The sequence below is a fragment of the Apium graveolens genome, chromosome 4, assembly GCF_009905375.1.
Source record: "Apium graveolens cultivar Ventura chromosome 4, ASM990537v1, whole genome shotgun sequence".
Taxonomy (NCBI): Eukaryota; Viridiplantae; Streptophyta; class Magnoliopsida; order Apiales; family Apiaceae; genus Apium; species Apium graveolens.
Window position 1 is genome coordinate 266,789,766 of NC_133650.1, and position 16,228 is coordinate 266,805,993.

The window sequence follows — 16,228 nt, forward strand, 5'->3', positions numbered from 1 at the left end:
TGACTTAGAAAATATTTTGATCTTCAAAATATTATGCATTCTAAGATGGTATTTACTTTTTAGGGCGCGCCCTAATGGTAGAAGTGCCTCATATAGTTGTTAACTTAGGAAATTTTACTTGCAAAAAAATCGAAGAATTAATGACAAAATAATCTGAAATCCAAAGCTATGAGGCATGCCTTGGAATTGGGTGTGCCCTAAATTTGATGACAAGGCGTGCTCCAAAGATTGATGCCCCATATATGCTTATTGAAGGCATGTAATTGGTAAGAATAAAAGCAAGATATGGTAAAGCCAGATAATTGTCATAAGAGCAAAACATGCAAAAAGTAAAGTACTTAGTTTTTACAATTTGCACAACTTTAAAAGAGGGATGGCACCTCAAGTAAGGATTTAGTTGAACATAATTTAAAATAGAGCCTTAGGGCGCGCCCTGTGTATCTTCACTTGGAGGAATTACTTGAAGAGGATCGGACCTATCAACTTCAGGCACGTCCTTGTCTTAGTTTGAGAGCGCGCCTGTGACGTCTTCTTCCAAACCAAGTTCAATCCTCCTTTCTTTGATTTCATCGGCATATTCCTTCTTGAAATTTTCCATTTCTACAACGATCTCCTTGCCGAACTTTTCAAAAGAATAATCTGGATCATTTACCACGAACCCAATCCTGTAGAAGTGAAATCCACAAGCAAAGGCGTCATCTGTAATCTCCCTTTTTTCATTCAACGAGTCGTCCCTCTGATGCCCTTCGAGGTACTCTATCTTGAGCTTTGTCTCTTCAAGTTTGGTATGAAGAAGTTCAGCTTTTTTGTTTGCAATCTCAAGTTGGGAACCCAAGTTATCCATCTTCCCTTTGAGAAAAGAGATTTGGGAGTCTTTCGCTTTAATGTCCTTGGAATTGAGAAGATCCTTATCTTTAAGATTGTTTTGGAGAATTTTATTATCTCCCTGCAACCTTTTGAGGCACGCCCTTTCCTCCAATAGGTTATCCACAACCTGAGTGAAGTGAAATAAAAGCTAGCAAGAAGCCTTGACTGAGGCCCTAGTGGATTCCTCCAAATCCATTACATGCCACTTATTAACCTCCTCATCTGTGACATAAAGGGATCCAAGGGGGCCTAGGTAGTTGAGGTCCATGGAAGTAGGATTAGAAGGTGCACTTTCAATCTTGGGTTTTTTGGAGCGCCCTATTTCTCAGTGAGATCTATAATCGTTTCTTTCGGAATAAGAGTCGATTGGGAAACATGAACAAGAATGGGGGTGGAATACTGAGTTTTCTGGGCATCTTTCTTCTGCACCCTTGCCTTCGGATTATCACCAGGGCGCGCCCCAAATGACTTTGGGATTCTAGGAGGGGCCATATTTGTGCAAGAATCAAGAAAATTTATTAGTGCAATAAAAAGAAAACTACATAATCTTCAAAAATTTATAACTGCTAAATGAAAATAGTAAATATGTGCAAATAGAGGAAATTATAATGGATCATGATTAAAGAAAGGGCGCATTCCAGATTGAAGGCGCGCCTCTTTAAAAAGCACTTAATGTAACAAAAAAGAAGTATCCCAAAGACATATCATAACCTTTGGCACATGAACATAATCATAATATGTATTCAAGATAAAGCAGAGGACGTGCCCAAACGCAAAGGCGCGCCTTATTTAAAAGTGCTTAAATTAACAAGAAAAAACAAGTTCAAACCTATAGGAATGTCACTCTGAAGAGTGGTGTCTTCAAATTATTCTTCTTCTACTTCATCATCACTGTCAACATCAATGACACGTGAAACTGTATTACCCTTCCTAAACTTAACATACTTACGCTTGGTCCCAACCAAATCCAAAAGAATACCAGCTCGTATTAGGTTATATTTTATGACAAGAGTTTTTAAATTCCATTTCTCTGCGGAAATCCTAAGTACAGCTTCTGCACGAGCTTTGGGCTCGCCCTCTAGCTCTTGCACATAAGGTTTGTCTATTATATAAGAAGCGTAAGATATAAGAAGAAAGAAAAAACTAAAAATAGAGAGATAATGAAAGTTAGGGCGCGCCCTTACTTGGTTCCGTGTTGAACTGAATCCTATTTCTGGGAACATCGTATAAATAGAAGAAATTCTCCTTCCATCATTTTTCGTGGCTAACCTTCCCAGATGAAAGGCCTTTCTTGTTATGCTGTTTATTGACTACTAAATAGTAGTAGCCATGATCAGACTTACGGAGGCTGAAGAAGTGGCTGACTTCTTCCATGGTGGGTGAGGGAAAACCTAGATCCATATATAATATATACAAGGCCAAGACAAATTTGTAGCTGTTGGGTGATAATTGAGGAGGTGTCAAGTCGTACAACTCGATTACATTCCTAAGATAGGGGTGTGAGGGCGCGCCCACACTAAGAGAAACTAGTTTGGGCCTGGTCACCATCCTAGGAATTCTAAAATTTAACCATAGTTAAAAATGTGAGGGCGCATCATGCTCTGGGGGTGCGCCCAAATACCTTCCATATCATAAAACTCCATCAGCCATTCTAATTGTTCATCAGTTGAGGCCGAGGACAATCCTACACAAAATAGCTTTCCATGTTCCTTCCTGAAACGCTTCTTCACTGCTTCAGTATATGGTTCATATTTACTCTGTTAGGCCTCAATGATACTATAAAAGGGGGTTGAATATAGTATCTACAATCAATTCGATTATAAACACAAGTATGTAATAGAAAACAAGTTTATTCAATATATCAAACTCTGTTACAGTAGGTTTAATCTACTCTCTCAGTGATGTATGATATCACTTAGAGCTGCTAGGGTTACTATGAATAATATTCTCATGAATGATAACACTTATAGTATAAACCTTAATATGTGTTTATATACTACACAGTTACAAGATATCTCCTAATTGATATGATAATGATTTTATTTCCTAGAATACATCAATTAGAGATTATCTACTGCAGTCTTATAGTTGTCCAATTTTTCATGCATATCTTTACTTGTTTAATCCAGATCGTCTCCTGTAAATCAGCTGCTTTCCTTATCTGAAGTGTACCCGCACTTAAGTTCTGATTTAAGTTCTGACACCTTAAGTTCTGATAACTTCCTATCTTCAGCAAGTTCTGATTTCTAGTTAAGTTTTGATACTAACTTCTGAAACTAAACAAACCAGATTAGACATGACATCACAAATATATCTAACAATCTCCCCCAACTTGTAAATTATGAAAAATATACAAGTTAATAGATTTGATGATGTCAAAAACATTTAAGTACAAATGTAATGAGATATTATTTTAAACAGCTAAATACAACTTACAGTACATGTAGCTTTTACCAAATTCACTGGATCAATCTGAATCCATAGTGATTCCTTGTAAAGTCTGTTACCAGTTTGTCCTTAGCATTTCTCAGAACTTCAACTAAATGTGCTTTAACTTGCATCAGTTCTTCATCTTCATTATCACCAATCTGATAAATGGCTGCTCTGAGTGTAGGAATTGATGTTCGTTCAAGCCCATCTCCGAGTCTGATAACTTTGGGATGTGAAGAGTCTTCATTATAGTATAGACACTTTCCCTTCAGAATTACTTCAATCTTGGCAGACTTCTTCTTCATAGAAACTTCCCATCCATCATCTTCATTGATTTTTGGAATGTATTCAGAAGCTTTTGCACCAGAAATTCTGAGAAGATCTCTTATAGCCTTCAGAATGTAATCTAACCATATTCTTGTAACATCAGATTTTACTTCCAGAAGGTAGTGAATATGTTGAAGCTCTTTGACAGACTTCTTTAGCACATCAGAATCTGCTAGTCTCTAAGTTCTACCATCATTGAGAAACATGATCATTTTTTCTTTAACTTCTGATTCATCATGAGTATCCATGACAATTTAAGCAGACAACACTTTTTCAAGGTGCTTTTGTTTGATTTCTTCATATGGCTTATCTGTCAAAATGAAAGGTTCTCTGAGAGCAACTTCTACTCCTGTTTGTCTCTTTTCTTTGTCAGAACCTAATCCAAACTTGTCTTTAGCTTGTTTAGGTCTAACCCCAAAAGATACAAGCTGATTCAGCATTAGATTGGTCTTAGGTTCCACAGGAGTAGCTTTGTTCCATAGCAGCTTATTTTTCTGATCAAGTGTTAAGTTGTCTATGTCAACTTGAGCAGTGTCAGAGGTTGATGTCTTGATGAATTGGTCAGGATTTGCAGTTTTATCTGTAGCTTGCTGTTCTGAAATATCTTCACTCTGAACAACTTGAGCTATGTCAGAGGTTGTCTTAGATTCTTTCATCATCTTCTTTCTCTTCAGAGTTTCAACTGTTTCATCTTCAGCAGCAGCATCATCAAAGACTTGAACCATCTTGCACACATGATCCATCAGAATTTGAGGAATCTTCATCTTCTGTTTCTTGACTGTCTCCCCAACTTTTCCTTTTCCCTTATCTTTGGGATCAGTAGTAGTTTGAGATCTAGTCCTTGATCTAGAAATCTCTGTGGCAGATCTTTCTCTTATCACCATCCCTTTTTTCTTTTGGCCTTGATGGCTTTTTAGCATCAGAAGCTTCTGACTTGGGTTTGCTCTTCTCAGCAGCAAGCAAATTTACCTTCTTCTTCTCTTAATTCCTTTAAATCCACTCTTGAATTATCCTTAAGGAATAGTCTCTTGGCCAATTCTTCTTCAACAAATTGAATTTTGGGATCTTTGTTGAAGAATGTTGCTTTCTTTCCTTTGAATTTCAAAGTCTGCAAAAACTTCTGTGACTCTTGACTTCTAGCTTGGACTATCTCATCAGAAGTAGTTGACAGAATTTGATCATCAGTATTTGAAGTATCAGCATTTGTGATTAACAAATGAGTATCCTGGTTTGTTGGCTTCTTTCCTTCCTTATTCCTCCCTTGCATAGCAGCTCTATGAGAACTTGTCTGTTGAGTGGGAATTCTTCTCAGCTGCTTCCCTTGACTTTGACCTCTACTCTTTTCAGAGTTTTCCTGGTCATCTCCATGATCATCCTTTTTCTTCAGTATTTGGCTTGGTGAGCATTTGGACTTAACTACCTTCTCCCCCTTTTTGGCATCATCTGTCAGGAGTAGAGAAAGAAGGGGTTCCACAGAAGATTGGATCAAAACATAAATAGTGGGCACGGTAAACATGCAGTAATTATTGCACACATGCACATACCAAAACCAACACACAACCCACTAACAAATGATTATGACTGTTTTTATCTTACCTAATTATTTTGCTGAGAAATATAACCGTTATAGTAAATACCAAAAATAAGTCAAGTAAATAAATAATGCCACGCAAGCATCAGGATTTGCATCAGAACTTAACAATTATCAGAATTTAATGGTCATCAGAACATGGCTTCTGTACTCAAAAAGTGAATGACTATTTCTGTGTTTCTTCACACAAATACTGACTGGTTTCTTCAGAGTTTAATCATCAGAACATAATCAGAACTTGTCCTCAGAATTTATGCAAATAATACTTAACTGTTTATCAGAAACAACTTAATCACCACAATAATTTTCATCATTCATGTGGAGTGATAGTGTGTGTATGTGCAAATGATCAGATAAAGATTAAAGTCTGATAAACTTCAGTATATCTTAAAAATAAGGCATAACTAAGAAAAATGCTTAAAATCTGTCTTGAATTGTGAAGTCTATTGTAGAATAAAGTTATGCAAGAATCCACCTCAACTATTTGTGCTTATTTTATGCATCTTTTGAAGTTCTTTTGACAAGGGCTTCTCAGTGGAAATGAGTTACAACTGCCATCAGAATTAATGTTGTTATCAGAATATCTATCCAGTAATCAGAGAATGTGAAAAGTCACCAAGAAAAATTAATTTGCTTTTTTAATTCATATAACTTAATACCATCAATACACTTGGATCTTCCCTTTCACATAAATTACTCTAGATCTCAAAGTAGTACATGATTTCAATTTTTTTATTTTCTTCAGATAAGTGAGGCTTATCAAGCATGTAGTTCATCCTTAAGATTTACTGACATCAGAATTTGATAGATAAGAAGCAATAATCTATTTTGTGAGTTAGTAATAAGATATAGGAAGTAAATTCGACTAAGATCAAAGTCAGAATTTGCTTGTGTTATTGGTTTCCACATAAATAACTAATTCAAACATGGGATACATAGTTTGTTAAAGACTATTAAGTCAGCATCTAACAAAATAATCCTCATTGGATTAAATAGTCACTGAACATTCAAAACACTTTCAGAGTTTATAGAGTCACATTAGATTAAAAGCAGTGTTTAATATGTTACAATTTAAGCACAGATTACATTGAGATAAGAGAATCCATAAACACTGATCATAAAGTCTGATGTATGAGAACAAAAACTAAACAGATTTTGAGAAAGAACCTGAAACCATTTCAAGTTCATTTACCAGTCTTGTAAAAGTAGCTTCACATAGTGGTTTTTTGAAGATACCTGCTAGTTGTTGATCTGTTGGAACAAAATGCAATTCCATTGTACCTTCCATCACATGTTCCCTTATGAAATGACACATAATACTGATGTGCTTTGTCATTGAGTGTTGAACTGGATTTCCTGTTATAGCAATAGCACTTTGATTATCACAGTAAATAGGTATTTTAGAAAATTCTAACCCATAGTCCATTAACTGATTCTTCATCCAAAGAATCTGTGCATAACAGATTCCTGCAGCAATATATTCTGCTTCTGCAGTTGATCTGGAAATTGATTTCTGTTTCTTGCTAAACCAAGAAACCAATCTGCCTCCAAGAAATTGGCAGCTTCCACTTGTGATTTTCCTGTCAATTTTGCATCCTGCAAAATCTGCATATGAGTAACCTATTAGCTTAAAGTCTGATTTTTTGGGATACCACAATCCCAAATCAGCAATACCCTTAAGATACTTGAAAATTCTTTTTACAGCTATAAGGTGAGGTTCTCTTGGATCTGCCTGAAATCTTGCACATAGACAGGTATCATACATGATATCAGGTCTACTTGCAGTCAAATATAGAAGTTAGCCAATCATACCTCTGTAGTTAGTAATATCTACTGATGCTCCAGTGTCTTTATCTAACTTTGTGGGTGTGGCCATGGGAGTGGATGCAGTTGAACTGTCTTGCATTCCAAATTTTTTGAGTAAATTTCTGGTGTACTTGGATTGATTTATAAAAGCACCTTCTTCAGTTTTCTTGACTTGAAGTCCCAGAAAATAGCTAAGTTCTCTCATCATACTCATTTGATATCTTGACTGCATTAGCTTTGAAAACTTTTCACAGAGTTTGGCATTTATAGAACCAAAAATGATATCATCAACATAAATTTGGATTAAAAGTAAGTCCTTGCCTTGGTTGATATAGAACAGAGTTTTATCAATTGTGCCTCTGGTAAATCCACTTTCCAGAAGAAATTGTGCCAGAGTTTCATACCATGCTCTTGGAGCTTGCTTTAGGCCATAGAGTGCTTTATCAAGTCTGTAAACATGATTAAGAAATTTTGGATCTACAAATCCTGGAGGTTGTTCAACATATACCTCTTCCTCTAATTATCCATTGAGAAAAGCACTTTTCACATCCATTTGAAAGACTTTAAACTTCTTGTGAGCAGCATAAGCCAAAAAGATTCTTATGGCTTCCAATCTATCAACTTGAGCAAATGTTTCATCATAGTCAATACCCTCATGTTGTGAGTAACCTTTAGCAACCAGCCTTGATTTATTTCTTGTAATTATGCCATCACTGTCAGTTTTATTTCTGAACACCCATTTTGTACAAACAATTGTTCTGTTATTTGGTCTTGGTACTAGGGTCCAGACTATATTTCTTTCAAATTCATTTAACGCTTCCTGCATTACTTGCACCCAATCAGCATCTTGAAGAGCTTCTTCCACTTTCTTTGGTTCCGTCTGAGATAGAAATGAATGATAGAGACATTCATTTGTTGTTGTTGTTCTAGTTCTGACATCTGCTTCAGGATCTCCAATTATTAACTCAGGTGTGTGTGATTTAGTCCACTTTCTTGCATATAGAAGTTGATCTCTAGAACTGGATCCTCCCCCATGATCCATACTATCTCCATCAGCATTTTCTGATGCTCCCCATGAAGTTATGCTCTCTGAGATTCCAGAATTTGAGTTGGATCCTTCAGGAATTGAAGAATTAGAGTTTCCATAATTGTCAGAATTTGGCTCATCAGAACTTGATGAATCAGAACTTGAAGAGCCAGTGACTGGTTCTGATGCTTCTTGAGAGTCTTGAGATGTGGTATGATCATCAGCTTGCTCCCCCTGCGCAGGTGCATTTTCCTTTGGAGTAGTTACCACAGTTTCAATGACATCAGAATTTAACCCGTCAGAACTTACAGGATCAGGATTTAGGTCATCAGAATTTACATCTTCATTTTCAAAATCTCAGCTGATCATGATCATTGAAATTTCAAGTCCAGTAATCTTCTTATCATCAAAAGATACATTGATATATTCCATGACAACCCTTGTTCTTAAATTGTAGACTCTGAAGGCTTTTGTGGAAAATGGATATCCAACAAAAATTCCTTCATCAGCTTTTAGATCAAATTTTGACAACTGTTCGGGATGAGTCTTAAGAACAAAACACTTGCATCCAAATACATGAAAGTATTTCAGATTTGGCTTCTTTTTCTTCACCATCTCATATGGTGTTTTCCATGCTTGTTTATGAGTGTAGCATTCTGTATAAAACAAGCAGTTTGCACAGCTTTAGCCCAAAAATAGGTTGGTAGCTTTACTTCATCAAGCATAGTTCGTGTAGCTTCAATAAGAGTCCTGCTCTTTCTTTCTACAACTCCATTCTGCTGTGGAGTTCCAGCTACAGAAAATTCCTGCTTTATTTCTTGCTCTTTGCAGAACTCTTCCCTGATTGAAGTCTTGAACTCAGTGCCATTATTACTTCTTATTATTTTAACAGAATCTTTGACTAACTTATCCAGCTGTCTGACATGATCAGTTAGAGTAGATGCAGTTTCATTCTTCTTGTGCAAGAAATACACCCAAGTGTATCTTGTGAACTCATCCACTATAACCATAGCATAATTCTTCTTTACAATAGACATGACATTGACTGGACCAAATAGATCAACATGCAGTAAGTGATAAGGCTCAAGAATTGAGGATTCAATTTTGCTCTTGAATGAAGATTTTCTTTATTTTGCCTTTTGACATGAGTCACAAAGACCATCAGGAGCAAATATTGATTTTGGCAGTCCTCTCACAAGATCTTTCTTTACTAGCTCATTTATGTTAAAATTTAAATGAGAGAGTCTCTTGTGCCAATTCCAGCTTTCTTCAATTGATGCTCTACTTAAGAGACGGATTGCAGAACCATCATAATTTGTTGAAAGTCTGGCTTCATATATGTTACCATGTCTGTAACCTTTCAGAACCATTTTGCCTGTAGAATTACTTTCAACTTCACAGTGTTCTTCATAAAAATCCACATGATAACCTTTGTCACAGATTTGACTCACACTTAGCAGATTGTATTTAAGTCATGAGACAAGAGCTACTGTTTCAATTATGACATTCCCAAGATTGATATTGCCATATCCCAGAGTCTTTCCCATGTTTCCATTTCCATAAGAAACTCCTGGGCCAGCTTTCTCCACAAAGTCTGATAGCAGGGCTTTATTTCCAGTCATATGTCCTGAACATCCACTGTCCAGAACCAGGATATTTTTCCTGTTGCCCTGCAATCACAAATACCACTATTGATTAGTTTTAAGGACCCAGACTTTCTTGGATCCTTTGGTCTTGTTAAGTTTGTTAGCATTTGCAGCGGATTTAGTTTCACAGTTTATGCTAACATGCTTTTTATCAGACTTTATATCAGACTTTACATCGAAATTTACACTAGAAGGAATTACACTAACTTTCTTTAAAGAAGGTTTATTTCATAATAATCATAGTACAAACTATGATATTCCTTACAAGTATAAATAGAATGCCATAAACTACCACAATGAAAATAAGGATTTTGTGGTTTAATCCTAACAGACTGACTCTTAACTCCTGATCTAGGAGGTAAAGAGAGGTAAAGAGTTTATATCTTTATTTTTCCTGCAAAAAGAAGTAAGATGGTTAGAGTTTCCACAATTATAGCATTTATTTCTAGGAGCATTAGGAACAGGCATATAATTATTACGTTTATTCACACCTTCCTTTCCATTTCTATTTTTCCTAGCTTTCTTTACCTTGTTCACATTTTTAATCTCTTTCAGCTTATACTTAAGCTGCTTCTTTGTCATTAAGCCAATGTTCACCAAAGTTGGTTTATCATGTTTTGATTTGTCAGAAGTTGACTTTTCTTTGACTTCTGTTTTAGAGTCTTTCATCTCTTCAGAATCAGATACAACAGTTTTTGCAAAAAAATTAACAGGATTTACCTTTGGCTTTACAATCTGTTTGATAGCAATTGGCTTAATTGGCAAAGTCCCTTTCTCACTTTTACCATCTTTATAACCTAACCCCTATTTCCAGTTTCCACTACTTAGAATATTTTGAGTTGTTCTGCCTGAGTTAGTCCAAGCCCTGATAATTTCTCTTTCTTTTTCTAATTCAGTTTTTAGATAACCATTCTGTTTAAGCAATTCATTCTTAACATACACAGCATTATCTCTCTCTGCCTGAATAGTGTTCATCTTGATTAACTCTTCTTCAAGATAGCTATTTCTGTTATTGTACTTTAGATTTTCAGATTTTAATCTTCTGATCTCTATAACTAATATAAATGTTTTTCAGAAATAATCTCAACTCAGTAATATCTTCTATATCAAAAGCAAGAGTTGATAGAGGTACCTTTAGTTCATCAGCATCAAAACTGCTATCAGCATTTGCCATTAAGGCATATTTTACCTCTTCTTCAGATTCTGAAGTGTCTGCCCAGTTTTTTTTTGTGATAAGTGTCTGGCCTATATCACCTTTTCCTTTCTTGCAATCAGGAGAGATATGGCCTTTTTCACCACAATTGTCGCATTTGACATTTGAGTTGTCTCCTCTGTCAGACTTTTCTCCTTTGCCTTCAGTCTTTTTGAACCCTTTCTTGTCAGAACTTCCACCTTTACTGGAAAACTTCTTACCCTTTCTGAATTTCTTGTAGGCTATCTTTTTGATACCCTTCACCATAAGAGTACACAGTTGCATCATCTCTGCATCAACATCCACTTCAAATAAATTTTCAAGTTCTGAATCATCATCATCAGAATCTGATGACTTTGAATTAGACTGTATGATGAGAGCCTTTCTTTTTGCCTTCCTAGAGACAATTGGCTTTTCTTTAGTCTTTCAAGCAACTGTCTTAGACTTCTCTCCATGCCTCTTCTTTCTTTGCTCCATCTCAAGTTCATGAGTCTTGAGCATCCCATAGATTTCATCAAGAGACATATCAACAAGTTCATAGTTGTCTTTTATTGTAGTAGCTTTCAAATCCCACTTTTCAGGAAGAGCTAGTAGGAATTTCATATTTGAATCTTCTTGATCATATTCCTTATCCACTAGTGACAGATCATTCAACAGCTTTGTGAATCTGTCATATGTATCAGTTAGTGACTCATCAGATTTTGAGTCAAAGTGCTCATACTCGTGTGTAAGTATTGTTTTCCTGTTCTTTTTGATGGCATTGGTTCCTTAACATCTCACTTCCAATGCATCTCAGATTTCTTTTGCAGTCTTGCATCCAATCACCCTGTTTGACATGACATTGTCAAGTGCACTATGAAGCAAGTGTCTTACTTTTGCATTCTTGCCTAGTGAAGAGATGTCTTCAGTGGCGAGTTCTCTCTTTTCTTTGGGAATCATCTTATGTGGCTCATTCCCAACTGTAATAGAAAGCTTTGTAGGCTTGTGTGGACCATCATAAATTCTGTCTAAATATTCTGGATATGTAGCTTCCAGAAACATGGCCATCTTCACACTCCATACAGGGTACTCAGACACCCTGAGCAAGGAACCCTGATGGTTTCATATCTACTGGTGTTTTGAATGGGTTGAACCTTTGCAGGTTCTTGAGGGTCTGTATTTTTGCTTGATCAGACATGATTGATTGTTTGTTTGGATCTTAACTGTTTGTAAGCTTAACAGATTGGCTCTGATATCACTTGTTAGGCCTTAATGATACTATAGAAGGGGGTTGAATATAGTATCTACAATCAATTCGATTATAAACACAAGTATGTAACAGAAAACAAGTTTATTCAATATATCAAACTCTTATACAGTAGGTTTAATCTACTCTCTCAGTTATGTATGATATCACTTAGAGCTGCTAGGGTTACTATAAATAATATTCTCGTGAATGATAACACTTATAGTGTAAACCCTAATCTGTGTTTATATACTACACAGTTACAAGATATCTCCTAATTGATATGATAATGATTCTGTTTTCTAGAATACATCAATCAGAGATTTTCTACTACAGTCCTATAGCTGTCCAATTTTTCATGCATATCTTTACTTGTTTAATCCAGATCCTCTCCTGTAAATCAGCTGCTTTCTTTATCTGAAGTGTACCCACACTTAAGTCATGATATAAGTTCTGACACCTTAAGTTCTGATAACTTCTTGTCTTCAGCAAGTTCTGATTTCCAGTTAAGTTCTGATACTAAAATCTGAAACTAAACAAATCAGATTAGACATGACATCACAAATATATCTAACATACTCCAATCAAAATCTACTTCACTATCAGAAACCTCCCAATGCTCGAAGGGGACAGGTGAAGGTGCAGGAGAGTTAGAGAATTGAAGTATGTCTTCATCGAAGAAATTTATTTTATCTCGAAGAAGTGAAGAATTTCCTTCAGGCGCGCCTTCAGTGTCAGGTGAAATTGGATTGCCCGGTGATGAATGAGAAGATTGGCTTGGGGAAATGGATTTGTATGAAACCTTTGAAGGTCCATCTCCCACATTTACCTCGATCCCTACCCCTCTGTATATATCTGAATTCAATTCTTCGAGGCAATCATCTAGATCATTGTCTGCTGGAAGTGGTGACCTTTCTTTAGAAATCAGCTTTTTCTTTCCTTTTCTTTGAGGTAAAGGGATAGTATCCAAGGAAGAGTTATCTGAATAATTTTCCATAAGTTTGCCTTATTTAGATTCTTGAATAAGGCGCGCCACTCGTTCCAAAAATTTGGGAGTTCTGCGAGTGTCTGGAAAATCTAATTTAAAATAGGTATTTGGGGAAGAATATATCCCGAGTTTGGTGAGAAAGTTTTTGAATGGATGAAAGGGAGAAGACGCGCCCTCGTCTTTCGGCTGTCAAAACAAAAGTAACAGTCTATTGAACGCGCGTCCAAAGAAAAAATAAGAAAGAGTAAATGACAGGAAAAAGATTACAAAGAGTAGAAGGCACGCCTTAAAGAGTAATGACGCGCCTTGATTAGCACATTATCGTAACAAGTGTCAAAATAGAAGAAAAACATGGGAAGATGACGCGCCTTAATAAGATGGTGCGCCCTATTTGAGAGGGGGTTTGCCCATATTTGGCCTAGACTAAAAGCTGATCTCATGAAAGTCCTTCAAGGAACGTCATATGCTAAGATGGCGCGCCCTAAAAAGATAATTATTTGTATTTTCACTATGAAAACCTAAAAAGTATATTCCATAAGAACCCCTTTTAGGGCGCATCCTAACAAACTAAATTGGGCGCGGATGGTAATTAAAATAACGGTTGGAATTCCAAAAACATGAATTTAAATTTTAAAATCCTATGATTACTGATCTAAAACTATACATACGATATAGATACACATATGCATACAAGTATATAACAATATGAAGAACACATAAATAAGAAATGAACAGTCATGTCAAGAAAAATGGCAGATTTGATGAAATCTGAGATTTAAAAAAAGAATCAAGTACCTTATTAATTAAAGAAGAGATTGATCGGAGAAAGCTGAGGAAATAGTGAAGAACGAGCCGTTTCTGAGCAGGAGAAGTTCTAATTGCCACTGATAGTAAATATTTTTGGGAGAGAAATAGATAAAGAGTAAAGTAAAAAATAATTACTTGCTTGTATTTATAGCAAAAGGAGACGTAGGGAAACTGTCAATCATGTCGATCTCGTTTTCCGAGAAAAAAAGGAATTGTTTCAAATTCAAAGAACGCGCCTTATTGGAGGATGCCCTGTTCGGAAAATAAAGTTTACGCAAATTTTTAGCAGATGATGATGGAAGATAAAAATTTCAATCCCATTTTCAATAGTATATTGAATTTTGGGGGTAGTTGTTATGCCCAAAATTTGGTATAAAGTAATATTCGGGTCAAAAGCAGGTCAAATAGATGAAGTTAAGACATTCACGCCTATAATCGAGGAAGATTAGGGCAAGCCTTCTAGTCTTAGAAATGTAGAGGCACGCCCTTAGCATAGTACGAATCAGGGATACCTTGAAGGATGAAGGCGCACCCTAAAGCTGAGAGGAATAAAGAATATATTTAATCAAAGGACGCGCCCTTTATTTGTATGAGGCGCGCCCTCTAGTTACCTGAAAGAGAGATTTAACTGATTTCTGAAGGTGGCACTTATCCACAAGTATTAGGGCGCGCCCTAAGTAAAGAAAGTAGCTTTGATGGGGCTTCAACATAGTTACTTGGAAGGATTCTTTGGATGATTCAAGGAGTAAGAAGATTATTATTACTAACCTATTTTATGTAGGTACTCTACTGAAGAACTCCTTCCTGTAATATAATCACAAGAAGGCGGTGTCCGTGGTCAGAGACCTCCAGGGTATGCCTGGATGGAAGGCCTCCTCCTGTAGTCATTGAGTGTCCTCATTGGGGATGTGGGGTAAATTCTGGTGTGTGTTTTTCGAGCTCTGTCTTTGTAGTCAACAGGTGACCTCGTTGGGAGACTTCGGAATATCCTGCACTTTGCACCCAATCCCTTATCCTGCAATATAGTAGGGGATCCTTATTTGGGGGACAAGGATGTGTCCAACATTTGGGGTGAACCACGGCTATACCTGCGTCCACGGATTAGAGAACGGCTGGTAGCGGAAGATTATCCTTGGCCAGGAAGATGCCTTATCCGTGAAGTCTTGAAGTTGTGGACGAGCCTTGGGCCTTTCTGGTTGGGCCCCATCGGCGGACATTCCTAAAATTAGTAGAAGACGGTTTCCAGTAGGTTTCCTACTGGGGCTCAGGACGAGAAATCTAAGCCCATTAGGTTTCTTGTTGCCTAAGAACTACGTTGACTTGATTCCCTATAAATAGGAATACGTAGGCAAATTGCAAGGGGTCTGAGGTTGAGAGCGCAAAGGAGCCATCAAACACTGTTCACATTTTTTGACGAGAAACCTGAAGGGTTTCGAGCACATAAACATAACGGAAACAGTAATTAAAAATGTAAAGAATTAGAATTTTTAAAACCCACCGCAGGATCCATGCAAAAAGTAGATATTTAATTCTTAGATCAGATTGTTTACCTAAAGAAGCTTTACAAATTGGTTGAATAATGGAGATCCAAAGATTGTTCAATTACCACGCATCCCGCTCTCGCGATCTACGCTTTATCGGTATCCACGCGAATGCTTGAACTCAGGGATTGGATGTGTACTAGCACAAACTCATTTCTTCTTGCTCTCTCCATCTTCTCTCTTGGTGGCTAGGGTTTTAGTAGATGTCTTGCGCACAAAATCAGCCATACAAGAGATATTATATAGAGAGTAGAAAAAGAATTATAACTCTTAACTAATTAGGAGTTATTATTAATTCGAAATTCCTATTTTTATAATAATTAAGTCATACTTAATTATTTAACAACTGAATTTCATAATTAATATTAGTAAATTTGAATATCATTATTTATCTAATTAATTAAGTCATACTTAATTAATAATTTGAATTACTTTAATATAATTTAAATCTAATTTAAATTAAATAATCCTTCAAGCATTCTTTGTGTGTGACCCTATAGGTTATTATTACGTTGGCAACGGATTTTAAATCTAATTTAAAATCGTAAATAATGAGCGACATCTAGTAATACATCATTGCTACCCTAGTAATAATAATTGAATCAGTGATCGATTAAACCTTTTGTGAATAATGTACAATGTAATATAATCCCTTTAACCACATATTATAGATTAAACTAGAGGCATGTAATGTGTCATCCTCATCAATGTTTAATCCATGTTTCCTTGATCAATGAGTAGACTATCATATCAAATCAACATTTGAGTGTGGCCACGCATT